Source organism: Nesoenas mayeri, assembly GCF_963082525.1.
Source record: "Nesoenas mayeri genome assembly, chromosome: 32".
NCBI classification, from domain to species: domain Eukaryota; kingdom Metazoa; phylum Chordata; class Aves; order Columbiformes; family Columbidae; genus Nesoenas; species Nesoenas mayeri.
This window is the reverse complement of record NC_137570.1, coordinates 287,184-295,363: the sequence shown is the minus strand read 5'-3', so window position 1 is coordinate 295,363 and position 8,180 is coordinate 287,184.

The window sequence follows — 8,180 nt, the reverse complement described above, 5'->3', positions numbered from 1 at the left end:
AACTTGAGTGAAATCTGGGTGAAATTTGGGCAAATTTTTGTTGAAATTTGGGTGAAATTTGGGCAAATTTTTGTTGAAATTTGGATGAAATTTGGGCAAAATTTGGGGTGAAACTGGGATGAAATTTGGGCAAAATTTGATTGAAATCTGGGCAAAATTTGGGTGAAACTGGGATGAAATTTGGGCAAAATTTGGGTGAAACTGGATGAAATTGGGGCAAAATTTGATTGAAATCTGGGCAAAATTTGGGTGAAACTGGGATGAAATTTGGGCAAAATTTGGGTGAAACTGGGATGAAATTGGGGCAAAATTTGATTGAAATCTGGGCAAAATTTGGGTGAAATTGGGGTGAAATTTGAGGGAAAATTGAGTGAAATTTGAGTGAAATTGGGGCAAAATTTCAGTGAAATTTGGGCAAAATTGGGGGAAATTTGGGTGAATTTTGAGTGAAATTTGGGCAAAATCTGGGTGAAATTTGGACAAACTTTGGTGAAATTGGAGTGAAATTGGGGTGAAATTTGGACATAATCTGGGTGAAATTGGGGTGAAATTGGGGTGAAATTGGAGTGAAATTTGGACCTAATCTGCGTCAAATTTGGGTGAATTCTGGGTGCAATTTGCCTGAAATTTGGTCAAAATAAACCCCAAACTTCACCTTTTTTATCACCATCAAACCAATACCCAAAACCCCCTTTTTCCGCCCAAATTTGCCCAGATCGGCCACAACTTCAACAGCCCGGACACGCGCGGGGTACCTGAGCCGCTTCACCCCCAATTGGGGCATTTTCCCCAATACATCGTGAAATTGAGGCAAAAAACCCAATTTTGCTTGTTTTGTATCATGAAATCGACTCCAAAGAAACCCCTGAGTTTGAAATTTTCCAAATCTGGGGGAAATTTGGGTGAAATTTGGGTGAATTTTGGATGTAATTTGGACAAAATCTGGGTGAAATTTGGACAAACTTAGGTGAAATTTGAGTGAAATTTGAGCAAATTGTGGGTGAAATTTGGGTGAAATTGGGGTGAAATTTGGGCAAAACTTGGGTGATATTGGGGTGAAATTTCTGGGAATTTGGGCAAAACTTGAGTGAAACTTGAGTGAAATTTGAGTGAAATTGGGGCAAAATTTCAGTGAAATTTGGGCAAATTGTGGTTGAAATTTGGGTGAAATTGGGGTGAATTTGGGGAGAATTATAGGTGAATTTTGGGTGAAATTTGGGTGAAATTGGGGTGAAATTGGGGCAAAATTCGGTTGAAATCTGGGCAAAGTTGGGGTGAAATTGGGATGAAATTTGGGTGAATTTTGGGTGAATTTTAGGTGAAATTTGGGTGAATTTTGGGTGAAATTTGAGCAAAACTTGGGTGAAATTTGGGGTGAATTTTGGATGTAATTTGGACAAAATCTGGGTGAAATTTGGATGAATTTTGAGTGAAATTGGGGTGAAATTGGGGCAAAATTGGGGCGAAACTTGGGTGAAATCGGAGTGAAATTTGGACCTAATCTGGGTGAATTTTGCATGAATTCTGGGTGAAATTTGGGCAAAATTTGCCTGAAATTTGCTCAAAACCCCCCCAAACTTCACCTTTTTTATCACCCTCAAACCAATACCCCAAAACCCCTCAAAACCCCCTTTTTCCGCCCAAATTTGCCCAGATCGGCCACAACTTCAACAGCCCGGACACGCGCGGGTACTTGAGCCGCTTCGCCTCGGGCGCCGGATTCGTGCGGGTGCTGGACGGGTTCGAGCGGCTCCGGGGGCTGTTCCACGAGCTCCAGGCCAAGATTTACGGAATCGAAGGTTTTTTAACCCAAAATCCAGCCCCAAATTGGTCCCTTTTGGCCCCATTTTCCTTCTGGTTTCGCCACTTTTCCCCCCTTTTTCGGTGTTTTGCCCCAATTTTAGGGACGAGCGAGCAGAATCGGTTCCACATGGAGCTGAGCGGCACCGGGTTGAGCGTCGGCGTCGTCAATGTCAGATTTGGGGCTAAAAAGGCTGATTTTGGGGTTTTTTAGGGGTGGGAGGGGAATGGGGGGGTTTGGGGGTTAAAAATTGGGGTTAAAAATGGGGGTTTGGGGTTAAAAAAATGGGATTTGGGGGTTAAAACGTGGGATTTGGGGGGTTTAAAAACATGGAATTTGGGGGTTAAAAACATGGAGTTTTGGGGTTAAAACATGGAATTTTTGGGGGTTAAAAAACTGGGATTTTGGGGGTTAAAAAAACTGGGATTTTGGGGGTTAAATTTGGGGGTTTTGGGGGGGAAATGGGGAGTTTGGGGGTTTTTTTTGGGGGGGAAAAGGGGGTTTTGGGGGTTGAAAAAGAGGGGGTTTGGGGGTTAAAATATGGGGTTTTGGGGTTAAAAATTGGGATTTTGGGGTTAAAACCATGGATTTTTGGGGTTAAAAAAATGGGATTTTGGGGTTAAAACGTGGGATTTTTGGGGTTTAAAACATGGAATTTGGGGGTTAAAAACATGGAGTTTTGGGGTTAAAACATGGAATTTTTGGGGTTAAAAAACTGGGATTTTGGGGGTTAAAAAAACTGGGATTTTGGGGGTTAAATTTGGGGGTTTTGGGGGGGAAATGGGGAGTTTGGGGGTTTTTTTGGGGGGGGAAAAGGGGGTTTTGGGGGTTGAAAAAGAGGGGGTTTGGGGGTTAAAAATATGGGGGTTTGGGGTTAAAAATTGGGATTTTGGGGTTAAAACCATGGATTTTTGGGGTTAAAAAAATGGGATTTTGGGGTTAAAACGTGGGATTTTTGAGGTTTAAAAACACGGAATTTAGGGGTTAAAAACATGGAGTTTTGGGGTTAAAACATGGAATTTTTGGGGGTTAAAAAACTGGGATTTTGGGGGTTAAAAAACCTGGGATTTTGGGGGTTAAATTTGGGGGTTTTGGGGGGGAAATGGGGAGTTTGGGGGTTTTTTTGGGGGGGAAAAGGGGGTTTTGGGGGTTGAAAAAGAGGGGGTTTGGGGGTTAAAAATATGGGGGTTTGGGGTTAAAAATTGGGATTTTGGGGTTAAAACCATGGATTTTTGGGGTTAAAAAAATGGGATTTTGGGGTTAAAACGTGGGATTTTTGGGGTTTAAAAACATGGAATTTGGGGGTTAAAAACATGGAGTTTTGGGGTTAAAACATGGAATTTTGGGGGTTAAAAAACTGGGATTTTGGGGGTTAAAAAAACTGGGATTTTGGGGGTTAAATTTGGGGGTTTTGGGGGGGAAATGGGGAGTTTGGGGGTTTTTTTGGGGGGAAAAGGGGGTTTTGGGGGTTGAAAAAGAGGGGGTTTGGGGGTTAAAAATATGGGGTTTTGGGGTTAAAAATTGGGATTTTGTGGTTAAAACCATGGATTTTTGGGGTTAAAAAAATGGGATTTTGGGGTTAAAACGTGGGATTTTTGGGGTTTAAAAACATGGAATTTAGGGGTTAAAAACATGGAGTTTTGGGGTTAAAACATGGAATTTTGGGGGGTTAAAAAACTGGGATTTTGGGGGTTAAAAAAACTGAGATTTTGGGGGTTAAATTTGGGGGTTTTGGGGGAAATGGGGAGTTTGGGGGTTTTTTTGGGGGGGAAAAGGGGGTTTTGGGGGTTGAAAAAGAGGGGGTTTGGGGGTTAAAAATATGGGGTTTTGGGTTAAAAATTGGGATTTTGTGGTTAAAACCATGGATTTTTGGGGTTAAAAAAATAGGATTTTGGGGTTAAAACGTGGGATTTTTGGGGTTTAAAAACATGGAATTTAGGGGTTAAAAACATGGAGTTTTGGGGTTAAAACATGGAATTTTTGGGGTTAAAAAACTGGGATTTTGGGGGTTAAAAAAACTGGGATTTTGGGGGTTAAATTTGGGGGTTTTGGGGGGGAAATGGGGAGTTTGGGGGTTTTTTTGGGGGGAAAAGGGGGTTTTGGGGGTTGAAAAAGTGGGAGTTTGGGGTTAAAAATATGGGTGTGAGGTTAAAAATTGGGATTTTGGGGGTTAAAAAACATGGAGTTTTGGGGTTAAAAAAATGAGATTTGAGGGTTAAAACGTGGGATTTTGGGGGTTTAGAAACTGGGAATTTGGGGGTTAAAAACATGGAATTTTGGGGTTAAAATATGGGATTTTGGGGGTTAAAAACCTAGGATTTTGGGGGTTAAATTGGGGGGTTTTGAGGGGGAAATGGGGAGTTTGGGAGTTTTTTTTGGGGGGGAAAAGGGGGTTTTGGGGGTTGAAAAAGAGGGGGTTTGGGGTTAAAAATATGGGGTTTTGGGGTTAAAAATGGGGATTTTGTGGTTAAAACCATGGATTTTTGGGGTTAAAAAAATGGGATTTTGGGGTTAAAACGTGGGATTTTTGGGGTTTAAAAACATGGAATTTAGGGGTTAAAAACATGGAGTTTTGGGGTTAAAACATGGAATTTTGGGGGTTAAAAACTGGGATTTTGGGGGTTAAAACATGGAATTGGGGGGGTTTAAAACCTGGGATTTTGGGGGTTAAATGCCCAAAATGGTGGAAATTTGGGGGTTAAAAACTGGGAATTTTGAGGTTAAAAACTGGAATTTTGGGGATTTAGAAACTGGGATTTTGGGGGTTAAAACATGGAATTTTGGGGTTAAAAACTGGGATTTTGGGGTTAAAAAAATGGGATTTGGGGGTTAAAAAAATGGGATTTTGGGAGTTTAGAAATTAGGATTTTGGGGTTAAAAATTATGATTTTGGGGGTTAAAAAACATGGAGTTTGGGGATTAAAAAACATGGAATTTGGGAGGCTTTAAAACATGAGATTTTGGGGTTAAAAACTGGGATTTTGGGGTTAAAACCATGGAATTTGGGGGTTAAAAAACTGGAATTTGGGGGTTTAAAAACTGGAATTTCGGGGGTTTATAAACCTGGAATTTTGGGGGTTAAAATTTGGGGTTTTGGGGGATAAAAAACATGGAATTTTGGGGTTTAAAACATGGAATTTTGGGGGTTAAAAAACTGGGATTTTGGGGGTTAAAAACGTCAAATTTTGGGGGATAAAAACATCGAATTTTGGGGTTAAAAACATGGGATTTGGGGGTTAAAACCTGGGATTTTGGGGGTTAAATGCCAAAAATGGTGGAAATTTGGGGGTTTAAAAACCTGGAATTTTGGGGTTAAAAACATAGAATTTTGGGGTTAAAATACTGGGATTTTGGGGTTAAAAACCACTAAATTGTGGAATTTGGGGGGTCAAAAACCTGGAATTTTGGGGATTAAACCCCTGGAATTTTAGGGGTTAAATGCCCCAAATTGTGGAATTTTTGGGTTTAAACCCATGAAATTTGGGAGTTTAAAAAAAGGGGAATTTTGGGGTTAAAAACATCGAGTTTTGGGGGATGAAGAACCTGAAATTGTGGCATTTTGGGCTTAAAAATCTGGAATTCGGGGGGATGAAAAACCTGAAATTTGGGGCTTTTAAACCTCCAAAATTCCAGAATTTTTGGGGCTTAAAACCTGAAATTGTTCAAACCCCCAAATTTTGGGGGTGAAACACCCAAAATTGGGAAATTTGGGGGTGTTAAAAACTCTGAAATGATGAAATTTTGGGGGTTAAAAATGTGGAATTTTGGGGGTGAAAACTCCCAAATTTGGGGATTTTGGGGTTTCAGAGCTGAAAATTTGGGGATTTTGGGGTTTTAAAAGGTGCGAAATTGGAATTTTGGGGTGAAAAAAGGCGAACTGGTGGAATTTTGGGGTGAAAAAGGTATAATTTGGGTTTTTTTAGGACCGGTTGGTGACCGGGGCTGTCGGGGCTGATAATTGGGCCGGGGGGCTGGTGGAGATGGATCCGACCTATGGGGCCTATGGGGCCAATGGGGCCTATGGGGCCTATGGGGCCTATGGGGCCAATGGGGCCAATGGGGCTGATGGGGCCAATGGGGCCAATGGGGCCAACGAGACCTTCGTGCCCAACCCGGACAACGCCACGGACGCCTATCTGGGTAATTAGCGCTAATTAGGGGGTAATTAAGCATTGGGGAGGGGGAGGGGGAAGATATGAGGGGGTTGTGGGGGATTAAGGGGGATTAAGGGAGATTAAGGGGGATTAAGGGGAATTAAGGGGAGATTAAGGGTGGATTAAGGGGGATTAAAGGGGATTAAGCGGGATTAAGGGGGATTAAGGTCGGGTTAGGGGGGATTAAGGGGAATTAAGTGGGATAAAAGGGGATTAGAGGGGATTAAGGGAGGATTAAAGGGATTAAGGAGATTAAGGGAGATTAAGGGGTATTAAAGGAGATTAAGGGGGATTAAGGGGAATTAAAAGGGATTAAGGGGGATTAAGGGAGATTAAGGGGGATTAAGGGGGATTAAAAGGGATTAAGGGGGATTAAGGGGGGTTAAAAGGGATTAAGGGGTATTAAGGGGAATTAAGGAAGATTAAGGGGGATTAAGGTTGATTAAGTGGGATAAAGGGAGATTAGAGGGGATTAAGGGGGGATTAAAGGGATTAAGGAGATTAAGGCGGATTAAGGGGAGATTGGGGGGGATTAAGCGGGATAAAGGGGGATTAGGGGGGATCAATGGGAATTAAGGGGAATTAAGGGAGATTAAGGGAGATTAAGGGGGATTAAGGGGGACTAAGGGGGATTAAGGAACGATTAAGGGGTATTAAAGCAAGATTAAGTGGATTAAAGGGGATTATGGGGAATTAAGGGTTATTAAGGGGGATTAAGGGGATTAAAGGAGATTAAGGGGGATTAAGGGGGGATTAAGTGGTATTAAGGGCTATTAAGGGGAGATTAAGGGAGATTAAGGGGGGATTAAGTGGGATTGAGAGTGGATTAAGAGGAATTAAATGGAATTAAGGGGGAATTAAAGGGGATTAAGACCAGGTTGACCACATTGACTCCACCCTGGGGACATGGGGTGATCCCAATGTCCCCAACCCAAGTTGACCCAAGTGTCCCCAACCCAAGTTGACCCAAGTGTCCCCAACCCAAGACCATTGACCCCAATGTCCCCAACCCAAGTTGGCCCAAGTGTCCCCAACCCATATTGACCCAAGTGTCCCCAACCCAAGACCATTGACCCCAATGTCCCCAAGATCATTGACCCCAATGTCCCCAAGACCATTGACCCCAATGTCCCCAACCCAAGACCATTGACCCCCATGTCCCCAACACCATTGACCCCAATGTCCCCAACCCCTGTTGACCCCAATGTCCCCAATATCCCCAACCCAGGACCATTGACCCCAATGTCCCCAACCCATGTTGACCCCAATGTCCCCAACCCATATTGACCCCAATGTCCCCAATATCCCCAACCCAGGACCATTGACCTCAATGTCCCCAACCCATGTTGACCCCAATGTCCCCAACCCATATTGACCCCAATGTCCCCAACCCAAGACCATTGACCCCAATGTCCCCAATGTCCCCAACCCAAGACCATTGACCCCAATGTCCCCAAGACCATTGACCCCAACTGTCCCCCACCCAAGACCATTGACCCCAATGTCCCCAAGACCATTGACCCCAATGTCCCCAACCCAACACCATTGACCCCAATGTCCCCAACCCAAAACCATTGACCCAACCACCCCCAACCCAAGACCCCATTGCCCACCTCGCCCCCCCCCATTGTCCCCACTGTCCCCAGGCTACTCGGTGGCCCCCATACTCGTCCCCAACCGCACGCTGGTGGCCGCGGGCGCCCCCCGGCACCGCCACGTTGGCGCCGTCGTCCTCTTCGATGTCCCCGAGGCCACCGGACCATGGAGAGTCCTCCAAACCCTCCCCGGCCACCAGGTGGGGGACATTTCTATGGGGGGGGGAGGTGACAATGGGAGTGTCCCCACCAATGGGGTGACGCCGGTGTCACCCGTAGGTGGGGTCGTATTTCGGGGCGTCGCTGAGCGCCCTGGAGCAGGATGAGGTGACGGTGGCTTTGCTGGTCGGGGTCCCCAATTACTACGATGGGAGGAGAGGGGGACGAGTCGTCGTGTATCGGTGGAGGGAGGTACGGGGACATTGGGGACAATGGGGGCAATGGGGACAATGGGGGCGATAGGGACAATGGGGGCGATGGGGACAATGGGGACAATGGGGGCGATGGGGACATTGGGGGCGATGGGGACAATGGGGACATTGGGGACAATGGGGACGATGGGATCCCAATGTCCCCATTGACCCCCATGTCCCCATTGTCCCCCGTGTCCCCAGTGTCCCCCATGTCCCC